The following is a 16,382-nucleotide window of genomic DNA, read 5'->3' as shown; positions in this document are numbered from 1 at the left end:
TATCTGCTCTATGATTGGACCCCCATATCTGCTCTATAATTGGACCCCCTCCCTCCATATCTGCCCTATGAATGGACCCCCCTCCCATATCTTCTCTATGATTGGACCCCCATATCTGCTCTATAATTGGACCCCCTCCCTCCATATCTCTATGATTAAACCCCCCCCCCATATCTGCTCTATGAATGGACCCCTGCCCCCATCTCTGCTCTGTGATTGGACCCCCTCCCTCCATATCTCTATGATTGGACCCCCCCTCCTGTATCTGCTCTATGATTGGACCCCCATATCTGCTCTATGATTGGACCCCCATATCTGCTCTGATTGGACCCCCCCATATCTGCTGTATGACTGTGCACGGTGTTTCTGAAGTATAAACCTCTCCAAATTAGGTTAATGCGGCAAAGAGGAAACGTGACCCATAGCAGCCAATCAGAGCTCACCCTCCTTATAACAGGTCTCTATGTGGGAGGAGCACTATAGAGGGGGCGGGGCCATCTCTTCAATCATTTGTTTCTAATAAATTGGGTTTTTTAAATAACTTTTTGGAAAATCAGTTTCATGAATCCATTCCTTGTATTGCACCCTCAGAATCCCTCCGGTCCTTACATGTCTGCTGCACCCCCCCCCCCCCTGAATCCCTCCGGTCCTTACATGTCTGCACCCCCCCCCCCCCCCCACATCCCTCCGGTCCTTACATGTCTGCACCCCCCCCCCCCGAATCCCTCCGGTCCTTACATGTCTGCACCCCCTGAATCCCTCCGGTCCTTACATGTCTGCACCCCCCTGAATCCCTCCGGCCCTTACATGTCTGCACCCCCCCCCAAATCCCTCCGGCCCTTACATGTCTGCACCCCCCCCCCAAATCCCTCCGGTCCTTACATGTCTGCACCCCCCTGAATCCCTCCGGTCCTTACATGTCTGCACCCCCCCCAATCCCTCCGGTCCTTACATGTCTGCACCCCCCCCCCAATCCCTCTGGTCCTTACATGTCTGCACCCCCCCCCCGAATCCCTCCGGTCCTTACATGTCTGCACCCCCCCCCCCCCCACATCCCTCCGGTCCTTACATGTCTGCACCCCCCCCCGAATTCCTCCGGTCCTTACATGTCTGCACCCCCCCCAATCCCTCCGGTCCTTACATGTCTGCACCCCCCCCCCCGAATTCCTCCGGTCCTTACATGTCTGCACCCCCCCCAATCCCTCCGGTCCTTACATGTCCTGCACCCCCCCCCCCCAATCCCTCCAGTCCTTACATGTCTGCACCCCTCCAGTCCTTACATGTCTGCACCCCCCCCCCCAATCCTTCCATGTGTCTGCACCTTCCCTCCCCCCATACCTTCCAGTCCTTAGATGTGGCTGTTTTAGATTTCCTTTCTTTGGGTATTTTTACCACCTGGTGATCCCGCCCGCAACACACTTCCTGTCTGAGGGTGACAACGCTGGTTTACTGTATGGAGAAGTATTATCACCTTGGGACAGGACTACAAAACACCTCCCCTCCTTCCTATAACATGGCGGGGAGGGCTTCTGTAGTCCGCAGGAGGAATTCATGCAGAGAACATACTACAATGTCAGATCAGCAGCTGAATTTTGCAATGATTGAAAGTCGTGTTCTGTGTACCCGACCAAAGATGGCGGCCCGGCGGAGGTCATTACCGGCTTCACAGAGGCGTTTGGCTGTTAGTATACTTCAACCTTTCTGCCCTCTTCCCCAACTTCCTGCCACCATCCGGTGTTTGTTTACATTCGGCGCTCCCAGTCCACCCTGTCCAGGCCGTGTCTGAGCATTACAGCCCAGAACTTGGAGAAGGCGGAGCCGACCGCCCCATAGATGTCTATGGAGTGTAACGCCCTGACACGGCCCGGCCAGGGCGGATTGGGACCGCTGAATGTAAACAGAGCAGAACTGAGGTAGGTGGAGGGTGGCAGGAGCGGGCCAAAAGAGACAAATGCACCTTCTTTTAAAACACACATATCCTTTAGCGGTGGAGGATAAAAGACAAAGGTTCCTCGGGGGTGTGGTCTATCATTAGACATCAGTAAGCCATTTTTATTTTGCTTTATAAATCAGGAACATTGGTAGGTATTGTATTCACAGACGTCAACCATCATCTATAGACAGGAACTGAACAGCATATACAGTACACAACATTTCTGCAGTCCCAATTCCCCCGCCCCAGCAAGAAGCATCTGGTGCTACTACCCCTGGCCATGTCCTCAGGCCATAACACATAAAGATCCCCAGACCATGATTGGTGCTACTACCCCTGTCCATGTCCTCAGCCCATAACACCTTGAGATCCCTGGACCATGATTGGTGCTACTACCCCTGTCCATGTCCTCAGGCCATAACACATAAAGATCCCCAGACCATGATTGGTGCTACTACCCCTGTCCATGTCATCAGCCCATAACACATCGAGATCCCCGGACCATGATTGGTGCTACTACCCCTGTCCATGTCCTCAGCCCATAACACATAAAGATCCCAAGACCATGATTGGTGCTACTACCCCTGTCCATGTCATCAGCCAATAACACATCGAGATCCCTGGAGCATGATTGGTGCTACTACCCCTGTCCATGTCCTCAGCCCATAACACATGAAGATCCCCAGACCATGATCTGGTGCTACTACCCCTGTCCATGTCCTCAGCCCATAACACATGAAGATCCCCAGACCATGATCTGGTGCTACTACCCCTGTCCATGTCCTCAGCCCATAACACCTTGAGATCCCTGGACCATGATTGGTGCTACTACCCCTGTCCATGTCCTCAGCCCATAACACATAAGATCCCAAGACCATGATTGGTGCTACTACCCCTGTCCATGTCCTCAGCACATAACACATCAAGTTCCCCAGACCATGATCGGTGCTACTACCCTGTCCATGTCATCAGCCCATAACACATCGAGATCCCTGAACCATAATTGGTGCTACTACCCCTGTCCATGTCCTCAGCCCATCATAAAGATCCCCAGACCATGATCGGTGCTACTACCCCTGTCCATGTCTCCAGCACATAACACATAAAGATCCCCAGACCATGATCGGTGCTACTACCCCTGTCCATGTCCTCAGCCCATAACACACAAAGATTCCCAGACCATGATCGGTGCATGTCCTCAGACCATGATCGGTGCTACTACCCCTGTCCATGTCATCAGCCCATAACACATCGAGATCCCCAGACCATGATTGGTGCTACTACCCCTGTCCATGTCATCAGCCCATAAGACATCGAGATCCCCAGACCATGATTGGTGTTACTACCCCTGTCCATGTCATCAGCCCATAACACATCGAGATCCCCAGACCATGATTGGTGCTACTACCCCTGTCCATGTCATCAGCCAATAACACATCGAGATCCCTGGAGCATGATTGGTGCTACTACCCCTGTCCATGTCCTCAGCCCATAACACATAAAGATCCCCAGACCATGATTGGTGCTACTACCCCTGTCCATGTCCTAAGCACATAACACATCGAGATCCCTGGACCATGATTGGTGCTACTACCACTGTCCATGTCCTCAGCCCATAACACATAAAGATCCCCAGACCATGATCGGTGCTACTACCCCTGTCCATGTCCTCAGCCCATAACACATCAAGTTCCCCGTGTCATGATCTGGTGCTACTACCCCTGTCCATGTCCTCAGCCCATAACACATGAAGAACCCCAGACCATGATCTGGTGCTACTACCCCTGTCCATGTCTTCAGCACATAACACATCGAGATCCCCGGACCACGATTGGTTCTGCTACCCCTGTCCATGTCCTCAGCCCATAACACATCGAGATCCCTGGACCATGATTGGTTCTGCTACCCCTGTCCATGTCCTCAGCCCATAACACATAAAGATCCCCAGACCATGATCGGTGCTACTACCCCTGTCCATGTCCTCAGCACATAACACATCAAGAAACTTGGTCCATGATCTGGTCCTACCACCTCTGTCCTCGTCCTCAGCACATAACACATCAAGAACCCCAGACCATGATCTGGTGCTACTTCCCCTGTACATGTCCCCAACACCCCATCACACAGAATGATCTGGTGCTACTACCCCTGTCCATGTCCCCAGCACCCCATCACACAGTGAGAACCCTGGTCCAAGAATTGGTGCTACTTCCCCTGCCCAGGTCCCCAACATCCCATCACACAGAAAGAATGATCTGGTGCTACTACCCCTGTCCATGTCCTCGGCACATAACACATCAAGAACTGCGTACCATGATCTGGTGCTGCTACCCCTGTTCATGTCCCCAACACCCCATCACACAGCAAGAATGATCTGGTGCTACTTCCCTTGTCCCCTCATCACACCTTATCTAGTGATAATGCCCTGTCTATGTCCCCAGGACCCCATCATGCCATGAGAACCCCAGGCCGTGATCTGATGCTTCTGCCCATATCCCACAACATATCATACAGCAAGAACCTTGGACTATGATCTGGTGCTACTACCCCTGTCCATGTCCCCAGCACCTTGTCACACTGTGGGAACTGGTACTACTGTCCATGTCCCCATCACACCATGGGAACCCCAGGCCATAACCTGCTACTGCTGTCCATGTCCCCAGCACCCCATGGTAACCCCTGGCCGTAACCTGGTACTACTGTCCACGTCCCCAGCACCCCATGGGAACCCCAGGCCATAACCTGCTACTGCTGTCCACGTCCCCAGCACCCCATGGGAACCCCAGGCCATAACCTGGCACTACTGTCCATGTCCCCAGCACCCCATGGGAACCCCAGGCCATAACCTGGCACTACTGTCCACGTCCCCAGCACCCCATGGGAACCCCAGGCCATAACCTGGCACTACTGTCCATGTCCCCAGCACCCCATCACACCATGGGAACCCCAGGCTGTAACCTGGTACTACTGTCCGTTTCCCCAGCACCCCATCACACCATGGGAACCCCAGGCTGTAACCTGGTACTACTGTCCGTTTCCCCAGCACCCCATCACACCATGGGAACCCCAGGCTGTAACCTGGTACTACTGTCCATGTCCCCAGCACCCCATCACACCATGGGAACCCTAGGCTGTAACCTGGTACTACTGTCCATGTCCCCAGCACCCCATCACATCATGGGAACCCCAGGCAGTAACTTGGTACTACTGTCCATGTCCCTAGCCCCCTATCACACCATGGGAACCCTAGGCTGTAACCTGGTACTACTGTCCATGTCCCCAGCACCCCATCACACCATGGGAACCCCAAGCTGTAACCTGGTACTACTGTCCATGTCCCCAGCACCCCATCACACCATGGGAACCCCAGGCCGTAACCTGGTACTACTGTCCATGTCCCCAGCACCCCATCACACCATGGGAACCCCAGGCCGTAACCTGGTACTACTGTCCATGTCCCTAGCCCCCTATCACACCATGGGAACCCCAAGCCGTAACCTGGTACTACTGTCCATGTCCCCAGCACCCCATCACACCTCGAGAACCCCAGGCCGTAACCTGGTACTACTGTCCATGTCCCCAGCACCCCATCATCACACCATGGGAACCCCAGGCCGTGACCCGGTACTTCTGTCCATGTCCCCAGCACCCTATCACACCGCGAGAACCCCAGGCCGTGACCTGGTACTACTGTCCATGTCCCCAGCACCCCATCATCACACCATGGGAACCCCAGGCCGTAACCTGGTACTACTGTCCATGTCCCCAGCACCCCATCACACCGCGAGAACCCCAGGCCGTGACCTGGTACTACTCTGCTTGCTGTTCCGGCTCGGTAGCCTCTGGCGCTCAGGGTGCTCTAAGTCACTGCCGCTGTCTGACGCCACGTTCAGGTCCCCGATTCCGTTGCGTTCCACGGCTTGGTTCTCCCGGTTCTGCATCCGTGCAGCCTGGCTGCTGTCCAGAGCAGAGGTTGTGTTCTTGTTGGGGGAGAGGGGAACGGCAGGGAGGTGCTGAAGCCCGCCCTTTGTCCGGAGGACTGTAGTGAGCATAATGAGGTATGATATGAGTGTGGGTGATTGTTCCCGTCTTGGCCGGTAATTTGGGCACCGGTTCACATTGGGACCCCGTCAGGCCCTGCCTGCATTTGGTGAACCCCAAGTAATAGATTTCGATCAGGTTAAGCAGCAAAGACAAGCAGGCCACGGTCAGCATGAATAAAATAAAGATGGTCTTCTCCGTGGGGCGGGAGATGTAACAGTTGACGGTATTGGGGCAGGCCAGCGGCTGCACGTGTACAGCGGGTGCAGCTGAAATCCGTACAGAAGGTACTGCGCCACGATGAAGCCCACCTCAAACAAAGTCTTGAAGAGGACATTGAACACGTACGTCCTCAGGAGGGCCCCGCGAAGCCGGACCTTGCCCATGTCATCCTTGACGGAGGGTTTGGGCCGTTCCAGGAGCAGCTGCTTGTCGTTCTGAGGGTCTCCTTTGCTTTGCCGTAACTTCTCCTTCTGCTTCTGCTTCTCCTCCAGGCGCACGAGGTGCAGGATGTGGCCCAGGTAGATCAGCGTCGGGGTCGACACGAAAATGATCTGCAGCACCCAGAAACGGATGTGAGAAATGGGGAACGTTCTGTCGTAGCACACATTCTGACAACCGGGCTGTTTGGTGTCGCAGGTGAAGCCGGACTGCTCGTCCCCCCAGACCTTCTCCGCCGCCGCCCCCAGGACCAGGATCCGGAAGATGAAGAGGACCGTCAGCCAGACTTTGCCCACCACCGTGGAATGTTCCTGCGCCTTTTCCAAAAGTTTCCCCAACAATTGCCAGTCTCCCATTTGAGCGTCGGTCACATATTACCCTGGGGGGGGGGGGGTAAAAACAAAAGTCAGGGCAAAATGAAGAACATTAGAAGTTAATGACCATCAACAAAATATCATCTAGAAGATTTCCGTGGCTCTTACCGATGTCTGCAGATTTGCCGGTAATCCCTGAAGAGTCACCTCTGCCTCTCGGCCCGTGTCTTGGGGGTCTCTGTGCCTGTGCCGCAGCCTCCGGCCTCTCATAGCCGCTGTGTGAAGCCCCCTCCCCCTTGTGTATTACTTGTTATTTTTAGAGTATTTTTTCTTCTAAATATACATCCAGAGAGCTCTGGAATTCCAGAGTCTCTCCCCCCGGAGAACGTCACAAGTGTCGGCTGCATGTTGTGAGCGGCGTCTGTCAAGAAGAGAGTTGTGTGGCCATGTGTTGGTGGCCGGTCAGCCCCTCCGATCCTCCACCGGTGACAGCATAGCCGGCCCTGCGCAGCATTCCCTCTACAGATATCATTCTGGAATTGTGTGTTTCCTCTACAGATATCATTCTGGACTTGTCCGTTCCCCTCCGCAGATATCATTCTGGACTTGTCCATTCCCTCCGCAGATATCATTCTGGACTTGTCCGTTCCCTCCACAGATATCATTCTGGACTTGTCCGTTCCCTCCGCAGATATCATTCTGGACTTGTCCGTTCCCTCTACAGATATCATTCTGGACTTGTCCGTTCCCTCCGCAGATATCATTCTGGACTTGTCCGTTCCCTCCGCAGATATCATTCTGGACTTGTCCGTTCCCTCCGCAGATATCATTCTGGACTTGTCCGTTCCCTCCGCAGATATCATTCTGGACTTGTCCGTTCCCTCCGCAGATATCATTCTGGAATTGTCTGTTCCCTCCGCAGATATCATTCTGGACTTGTCCGTTCCCTCTGCAGATATCATTCTGGAATTGCCCGTTCCCTCCGCAGATATCATTCTGGAATTGTCCGTTCCCTCCACAGATATCATTCTGGACTTGTCCGTTCCCTCCGCAGATATCATTCTGGAATTGTCCGTTCCCTCCGCAGATATCATTCTGGACTTGTCCGTTCCCTCCACAGATATCATTCTGGACTTGTCCGTTCCCTCTACAGATATCATTCTGGACTTGTCCGTTCCCTCCGCAGCTATCATTCTGGACTTGTCCGTTCCCTCCGCAGATATCATTCTGGATTTGTGTGTTTCCTCCACAGATATCATTCTGGACTTGTCCGTTCCCTCTACAGATATCATTCTGGACTTGTCCGTTCCCTCCGCAGATATCATTCTGGACTTGTCCGTTCCCTCCGCAGATATCATTCTGGACTTGTCCGTTCCCTCCGCAGATATCATTCTGGACTTGTCCGTTCTTCTCCGCAGATATCATTCTGGACTTGTCCGTTCCCTCTACAGATATCATTCTGGACTTGTCCGTTCCCTCTGCAGATATCATTCTGGAATTGTCCATTCCCTCCGCAGATATCATTCTGGACTTGTCCGTTCCCTCCGCAGATATCATTCTGGACTTGTCCGTTCCCTCCGCAGATATCATTCTGGACTTGTCCGTTCCCTCCGCAGATATCATTCTGGACTTGTCCGTTCCCTCCGCAGATATCATTCTGGACTTGTCCGTTCCCTCCGCAGATATCATTCTGGACTTGTGTGTTCCCTCCGCAGATATCATTCTGGACTTGTCCGTTCCCTCCGCAGATATCATTCTGGATTTGTGTGTTCCCTCCGCAGATATCATTCTGGACTCGTGTGTTCCCTCCGCAGATATCATTCTGGACTCGTCCTTTCCCTCCACAGATATCATTCTGGACTTGTCCGTTCCCTCCACAGATATCATTCTGGACTTGTCCGTTCCCTCCGCAGCTATCATTCTGGACTTGTCCGTTCCCTCCGCAGATATCATTCTGGATTTGTGTGTTTCCTCCACAGATATCATTCTGGACTTGTCCGTTCCCTCTACAGATATCATTCTGGACTTGTCCGTTCCCTCCGCAGATATCATTCTGGACTTGTCCGTTCCCTCCGCAGCTATCATTCTGGACTTGTCCGTTCCCTCCGCAGATATCATTCTGGATTTGTGTGTTTCCTCCACAGATATCATTCTGGACTTGTCCGTTCCCTCTACAGATATCATTCTGGACTTGTCCGTTCCCTCCACAGATATCATTCTGGACTTGTCCGTTCCCTCTGCAGATATCATTCTGGACTTGTCCGTTCCCTCCGCAGATATCATTCTGGACTTGTCCGTTCCCTCCGCAGATATCATTCTGGACTTGTCCGTTCCCTCCGCAGATATCATTCTGGACTTGTCCGTTCCCGCCGCAGATATCATTCTGGACTTGTCCGTTCCCTCCGCAGATATCATTCTGGACTTGTCCGTTCCCTCCGCAGATATCATTCTGGACTTGTCCGTTCCCTCCGCAGATATCATTCTGGACTTGTCCGTTCCCTCTACAGATATCATTCTGGACTTGTCCGTTCCCTTTACAGATATCATTCTGGACTCGTCCGTTCCCTCCGCAGATATCATTCTGGACTCGTCCGTTCCCTCCGCAGATATCATTCTGGACTCGTCCGTTCCCTCCGCAGATATCATTCTGGACTCGTCCGTTCCCTCCGCAGATGTCATTCTGGACTCGTCCGTTCCCTCCGCAGATGTCATTCTGGACTCGTCCGTTCCCTTCGCAAATGTCATTCTGGACTCGTCCGTTCCCTCCGCAGATATCATTCTGGACTCGTCCGTTCCCTCCGCAGATATCATTCTGGACTTGTCCGTTCCCTCCGCAGATATCATTCTGGACTTGTCCGTTCCCTCCGCAGATATCATTCTGGACTTGTCCGTTCCCTCCGCAGATATCATTCTGGACTCGTCCGTTCCCTCCGCAGATATCATTCTGGACTCGTCCGTTCCCTCCGCAGATATCATTCTGGACTCGTCCGTTCCCTCCGCAGATATCATTCTGGACTCGTCCGTTCCCTCCGCAGATATCATTCTGGACTCGTCCGTTCCCTCCGCAGATATCATTCTGGACTCGTCCGTTCCCTTTACAGATATCATTCTGGACTTGTCCGTTCCCTCCGCAGATATCATTCTGGACTCGTCCGTTCCCTCCGCAGATATCATTCTGGACTCGTCCGTTCCCTCCGCAGATATCATTCTGGACTCGTCCGTTCCCTCCGCAGATATCATTCTGGACTCGTCCGTTCCCTCCGCAGATATCATTCTGGACTCGTCCGTTCCCTCCGCAGATATCATTCTGGAGTCGTCCGTTCCCTCCGCAGATATCATTCTGGACTCGTCCGTTCCCTCCGCAGATATCATTCTGGACTCGTCCGTTCCCTCCGCAGATATCATTCTGGACTCGTCCGTTCCCTCCGCAGATATCATTCTGGACTCGTCCGTTCCCTTCGCAGATGTCATTCTGGACTCGTCCGTTCCCTCCGCAGATATCATTCTGGACTCGTCCGTTCCCTCCGCAGATATCATTCTGGACTCGTCCGTTCCCTCCGCAGATATCATTCTGGACTCGTCCGTTCCCTTTACAGATATCATTCTGGACTTGTCCGTTCCCTCCGCAGATATCATTCTGGACTCGTCCGTTCCCTCCGCAGATATCATTCTGGACTCGTCCGTTCCCTCCACAGATATCATTCTGGACTCGTCCGTTCCCTCCACAGATATCATTCTGGACTCATCCGTTCCCTTTACAGATATCATTCTGGACTCGTCCGTTCCCTCCGCAGATATCATTCTGGACTCGTCCGTTCCCTCCGCAGATATCATTCTGGACTCGTCCGTTCCCTTCGCAGATGTCATTCTGGACTCGTCCGTTCCCTTCGCAGATATCATTCTGGACTCGTCCGTTCCCTCCGCAGATGTCATTCTGGACTCGTCCGTTCCCTTTGCAGATGTCATTCTGGACTCGTCCGTTCCCTCCGCAGATATCATTCTGGATTCGTCCGTTCCCTCTGCAGATATCATTCTGGACTCGTCCGTTCCCTCCGCAGATATCATTCTGGACTCGTCCGTTCCCTCTGCAGATATCATTCTGGACTCGTCCGTTCCCTCCGCAGATATCATTCTGGACTCGTCCGTTCCCTTCGCAGATGTCATTCTGGACTCGTCCGTTCCCTCCGCAGATATCATTCTGGACTCGTCCGTTCCCTCCGCAGATGTCATTCTGGACTCGTCCGTTCCCTTTGCAGATGTCATTCTGGACTCGTCCGTTCCCTCCGCAGATATCATTCTGGATTCGTCCGTTCCCTCTGCAGATATCATTCTGGACTCGTCCGTTCCCTCCGCAGATATCATTCTGGACTCGTCCGTTCCCTCTGCAGATATCATTCTGGACTCGTCCGTTCCCTCCGCAGATGTCATTCTGGATTTGTCTATAACTCTTCACATCCATCTTCTTCTATCACTTCTTCTCTTTCTTCTTTCCCTCCATTTTCTTCCTCCAATCTGGATTAAAGTCATCCTTCCAGACATACATCACCCCAATGTAGAATCTGGAAATCGTTTCATTTTTGGTTGAGGTTTCGGAGACTTTGGTGGCTCTTTATTGGTTTAGATTTTATGGGAATCGTCGTCTTTCTGATGGATTTATGGGAACTCTTCATCCAGAAACGAAGTAACATTGGTGGGAACTCTTCATCCAGAAAACGAAGTAACATTGGTGGGAACTCTTCATCCAGAAAACGAAGTAACATTGGTGGGAACTCTTCATCCAGAAACGAAGTAACATTGGTGGGAACTCTTCATCCAGAAAACGAAGTAACATTGGTGGGAACTCTTCATCCAGAAAACGAAGTAACATTGATGGGAACTCTTCATCCAGAAAACGAAGTAACATTGGTGGGAACTCTTCATCCAGAAAACGAAGTAACATTGGTGGAAACTCTTCATCCAGAAAACGAAGTAACATTGGTGGAAACTCTTCATCCAGAAAACGAAGTAACATTGGTGGGAACTCTTCATCCAGAAAACGAAGTAACATTGGTGGAAACTCTTCATCCAGAAAACGAAGTAACATTGGTGGAAACTCTTCATCCAGAAAACGAAGTAACATTGGTGGAAACTCTTCATCCAGAAAACGAAGTAACATTGGTGGAAACTCTTCATCCAGAAAACGAAGTAACATTGGTGGAAACTCTTCATCCAGAAAACGAAGTAACATTGGTGGGAACTCTTCATCCAGAAAACGAAGTAACATTGGTGGGAACTCTTCATCCAGAAACAAAGTAACATTGGTGGGAACTCTTCATCCAGAAACAAAGTAACATTGGTGGGAACTCTTCATCCAGAAACAAAGTAACATTGGTGGGAACTCTTCATCCAGAAACAAAGTAACATTGGTGGGAACTCTTCATCCAGAAACAAAGTAACATTGGTGGGAACTCTTCATCCAGAAACAAAGTAACATTGGTGGGAACTCTTCATCCAGAAACAAAGTAACATTGGTGGGAACTCTTCATCCAGAAACCGAAGTAACATTGGTGGGAACTCTTCATCCAGAAACCGAAGTAACATTGGTGGGAACTCTTCATCCAGAAACCGAAGTAACATTGGTGGGAACTCTTCATCCAGAAACCGAAGTAACATTGGTGGAAACTCTTCATCCAGAAAACGAAGTAACATTGGTGGAAACTCTTCATCCAGAAAACGAAGTAACATTGGTGGAAACTCTTCATCCAGAAAACGAAGTAACATTGGTGGGAACTCTTCATCCAGAAAACGAAGTAACATTGGTGGGAACTCTTCATCCAGAAAACGAAGTAACATTGGTGGGAACTCTTCATCCAGAAAACGAAGTAACATTGGTGGGAACTCTTCATCCAGAAAACGAAGTAACATTGGTGGGAACTCTTCATCCAGAAAACGAAGTAACATTGGTGGGACCTCTTCATCCAGAAAACGAAGTAACATTGGTGGGACCTCTTCATCCAGAAAACGAAGTAACATTGGTGGGACCTCTTCATCCAGAAAACGAAGTAACATTGGTGGGACCTCTTCATCCAGAAAACGAAGTAACATTGGTGGGACCTCTTCATCCAGAAAACGAAGTAACATTGGTGGGAACTCTTCATCCAGAAAACGAAGTAACATTGGTGGGAACTCTTCATCCAGAAAACGAAGTAACATTGGTGGGAACTCTTCATCCAGAAAACGAAGTAACATTGGTGGGAACTCTTCATCCAGAAAACGAAGTAACATTGGTGGGAACTCTTCATCCAGAAAACGAAGTAACATTGGTGGGAACTCTTCATCCAGAAAACGAAGTAACATTGGTGGGAACTCTTCATCCAGAAAACGAAGTAACATTGGTGGGAACTCTTCATCCAGAAAACGAAGTAACATTGGTGGGAACTCTTCATCCAGAAAACGAAGTAACATTGGTGGGAACTCTTCATCCAGAAAACGAAGTAACATTGGTGGGAACTCTTCATCCAGAAAACGAAGTAACATTGGTGGGAACTCTTCATCCAGAAAACGAAGTAACATTGGTGGGAACTCTTCATCCAGAAAACAAAGTAACATTGGTGGGAACTCTTCATCCAGAAAACAAAGTAACATTGGTGGGAACTCTTCATCCAGAAAACAAAGTAACATTGGTGGGACCTCTTCATCCAGAAAACAAAGTAATATTGGGGCCTTAGAAGGAGAAGTCGATTATTTGTAGGTTTGGAGATTTTCAGGAGATGGCCGTTTATGGCAGAACCTTCCAGATTCATTTCTGGCACGAAGTATCGTTCACAGGAAGTCGATCAACGACGTCACCGGTTATCCCTGACGTTGTCATCGACAGTCCTGGCCAGGGATAGCGCCATACATGAGGAGACCGGAGTACCCGGAGGAAACCCACGCGGGCACAGGGAGAACATGCAAACTCCAGGCAGGACTGTGTCCCGGTCAGGATTTGTACCAAGGACCTCAGTGCTGCCAGGCTAACCCCTCGGCCTCTGTGCTGCCATTGATGGGTCGTAGCAGGTGAAATGTCTGGAACCGGATCCCAGGAGGAGAACTTTCCTTCTGTCCTTTCTGAATGTATATCATCTCAGCGCACAGCAAGCTCCCAGTGAAGACCAGACATCCATTGTCACCATGACAGTGCTAATGGAAATATATATATATAGGAAATGTCCTCATTAACATTCCCCTCATTGCAGGGGGAAGCCCCCCCCATGTTGATGACATGTGACCATGTATGGTTTGGGAGGGGAGGCCACATGATCCCCCCCCCGTCCCCCGCTTTCTTGGCCAACCAAGGGTCTGGTATGGGTAATAAGGGGTACCCCCCCCCCCCCTTCTTCTTTTTTTTTTTTTTTTTTGAGTCCCCCTTGAATTTTTTTTTTTGGGGACCTCATTTATTTTTTTTGGGGGGGGGGGGTGTTAGGTTCCACCATAAAATAAATCGCAGATTCAGAGGGTCTGGTGTGCAGTTTAGTGGGGACTTGATGACTTTTTCCCATTCTTGCTGTAGGATGTGTGACACCAAAACTGAGGCTCCGAATGTGTGACACCAAAACTGAGGTGCCATATGTGTGACACCAAAACTGAGGCTCCGAATGTGTGACACCAAAACTGAGGTGCCATATGTGTGACACCAAAACTGAGGCTCCGAATGTGTGACACCAAAACTGAGGCTCCGAATGTGTGACACCAAAACTGAGGTGCCATATGTGTGACACCAAAACTGAGGCTCCGAATGTGTGACACCTAAACTGAGGCTCCATACGTGTGACACCAAAACTGAGGCTCCGAATGTGTGACACCAAAACTGAGGCTCTGATTGTGTGACACCAAAACTGAGGCTCCGAATGTGTGACACCAAAACTGAGGCTCTGATTGTGTGACACCAAAACTGAGGCTCCGAATGTGTGACACCTAAACTGAGGCGCCGAATGTGTGACACCAAAACTGAGGGTCCGAATGTGTGACACCAAAACTGAGGCTCCGAATGTGTGACACCAAAACTGAGGTGCCATATGTGTGACACCAAAACTGAGGCTCCGAATGTGTGACACCTAAACTGAGGCTCCGAATGTGTGACACCAAAACTGAGGCTCCGAATGTGTGACACCAAAACTGAGGCTCCGAATGTGTGACACCAAAACTGAGGCTCCGAATGTGTGACACCAAAACTGAGGCTCTGATTGTGTGACACCAAAACTGAGGCTCCGAATGTGTGACACCTAAACTGAGGCGCCGAATGTGTGACACCAAAACTGAGGGTCTGAATGTGTGACACCAAAACTGAGGCTCCGAATGTGTGACACCAAAACTGAGGTGCCATATGTGTGACACCAAAACTGAGGCTCCGAATGTGTGACACCAAAACTGAGGCTCCGAATGTGTGACACCAAAACTGACAGAGAAGCCAGCGATGAAATGTCATTTGTTGGCAATTTTGAAACTTTTTCCCTTCAGGTTTAGGACCCCCCCATATTAGGACCCCTCCCCCCCCAGATTAGGACCCCCCCCCCCCCCATCCAGTCATGTTTGACATTAGTTTCACTTTAAACATTTATGGAAAAAAAAGAAAAGTGTTTAATTGGACAGATTCGGCTTCTATTGATTTCATGTTTGGCCTCCAAGTTCCCTGATTCCCCCCCCACAGCCCCCCCCCAGCGCAGTTCATCTCATCACTGATATCCACCTACAAGGGAGCGATCGATGGCAGGAATGTCCGTCCAATCATCCGACACCATCGCTGCGTCCACTGAATGTCCTGCCACTAATACACACTCAGCACTGAATGGGGAAGAGCGCCCCTCCGTGGGGGCCTAGAGTACTGAGCAGGTGAGGCAGGAATCAATGCTGGGGGGGGACTACAGATCCCAGCATGGGTGAGGGATAAGTGGGTGGGGGGACTACAGATCCCAGCATGGGTGAGGGATCAGTGGGTGGGGGGACTACAGATCCCAGCATGGGTTGAGGGATAAGTGGGTGGGGGAGGGGGACTACAGATCTTGGCACACTCAGTACCCCACAACTCTCCTATGCCCCCCTCCCTATACACCTCTCTTACACACACCCCCTATACACCCCCATATGCCCCCTATACACCCCCATACTCCCCTATACACCCCCCATACTCCCCTATACACCCTCCATATGTCCCTATACACCCCCATATGCCCCCTATACACCCCCCATACTCCCCTATACACCCTCCATATGTCCCTATACACCCCATATTCCCCTATACACCCCCCATACGCCCCTATACACCCTCCATATGTCCCTATACACCCCCATATGCCCCCTATACACCCTCCATATGCCCCCTATACACCCCCATACTCCCCTATACACCCCCATATGCCCCCTATACACCCCCATACTCCCCTATACACCCCCCATACTCCCCTATACACCCTCCATATGTCCCTATACACCCCCATATGCCCCCTATACACCCCCCATACTCCCCTATACACCCTCCATATGTCCCTATACACCCCCATATTCCCCCTATACACCCCCCATACGCCCCTATACACCCTCCATATGTCCCTATACACCCCCATACGCACCCTACAACCCCTTTATATGCCCCCTATACACCCCCCAAATGTTCCTATACACCCCCAATATGCCAT

General features: G+C 51.2%; 1 pseudogene across 1 annotated transcript; it reads right to left on the bottom strand.

The window, feature by feature from the left end:
* Positions 1 to 2,019: 2,019 nt before the first annotated feature.
* LOC149436985 (gap junction alpha-3 protein-like) lies at positions 2,020 to 7,144 on the bottom strand (annotated as a pseudogene). The gene is made up of 2 exons (XR_016308246.1): positions 6,898 to 7,144; positions 2,020 to 6,794 (listed from the first exon to the last, which is right to left on the bottom strand). The product of XR_016308246.1 is annotated as a gap junction alpha-3 protein-like (transcript).
* Between the last annotated feature and the right edge of the window lie 9,238 nt (positions 7,145 to 16,382).

Source organism: Staurois parvus, unplaced genomic scaffold, assembly GCF_062004578.1.
Source record: "Staurois parvus isolate SC_StPar_1 unplaced genomic scaffold, SC_StPar_1.0 ptg001327l, whole genome shotgun sequence".
Classification (NCBI taxonomy): domain Eukaryota; kingdom Metazoa; phylum Chordata; class Amphibia; order Anura; family Ranidae; genus Staurois; species Staurois parvus.
The sequence above is the reverse complement of the archived record's forward strand: the minus strand, read 5'-3'. Positions and strand labels throughout refer to the sequence as shown.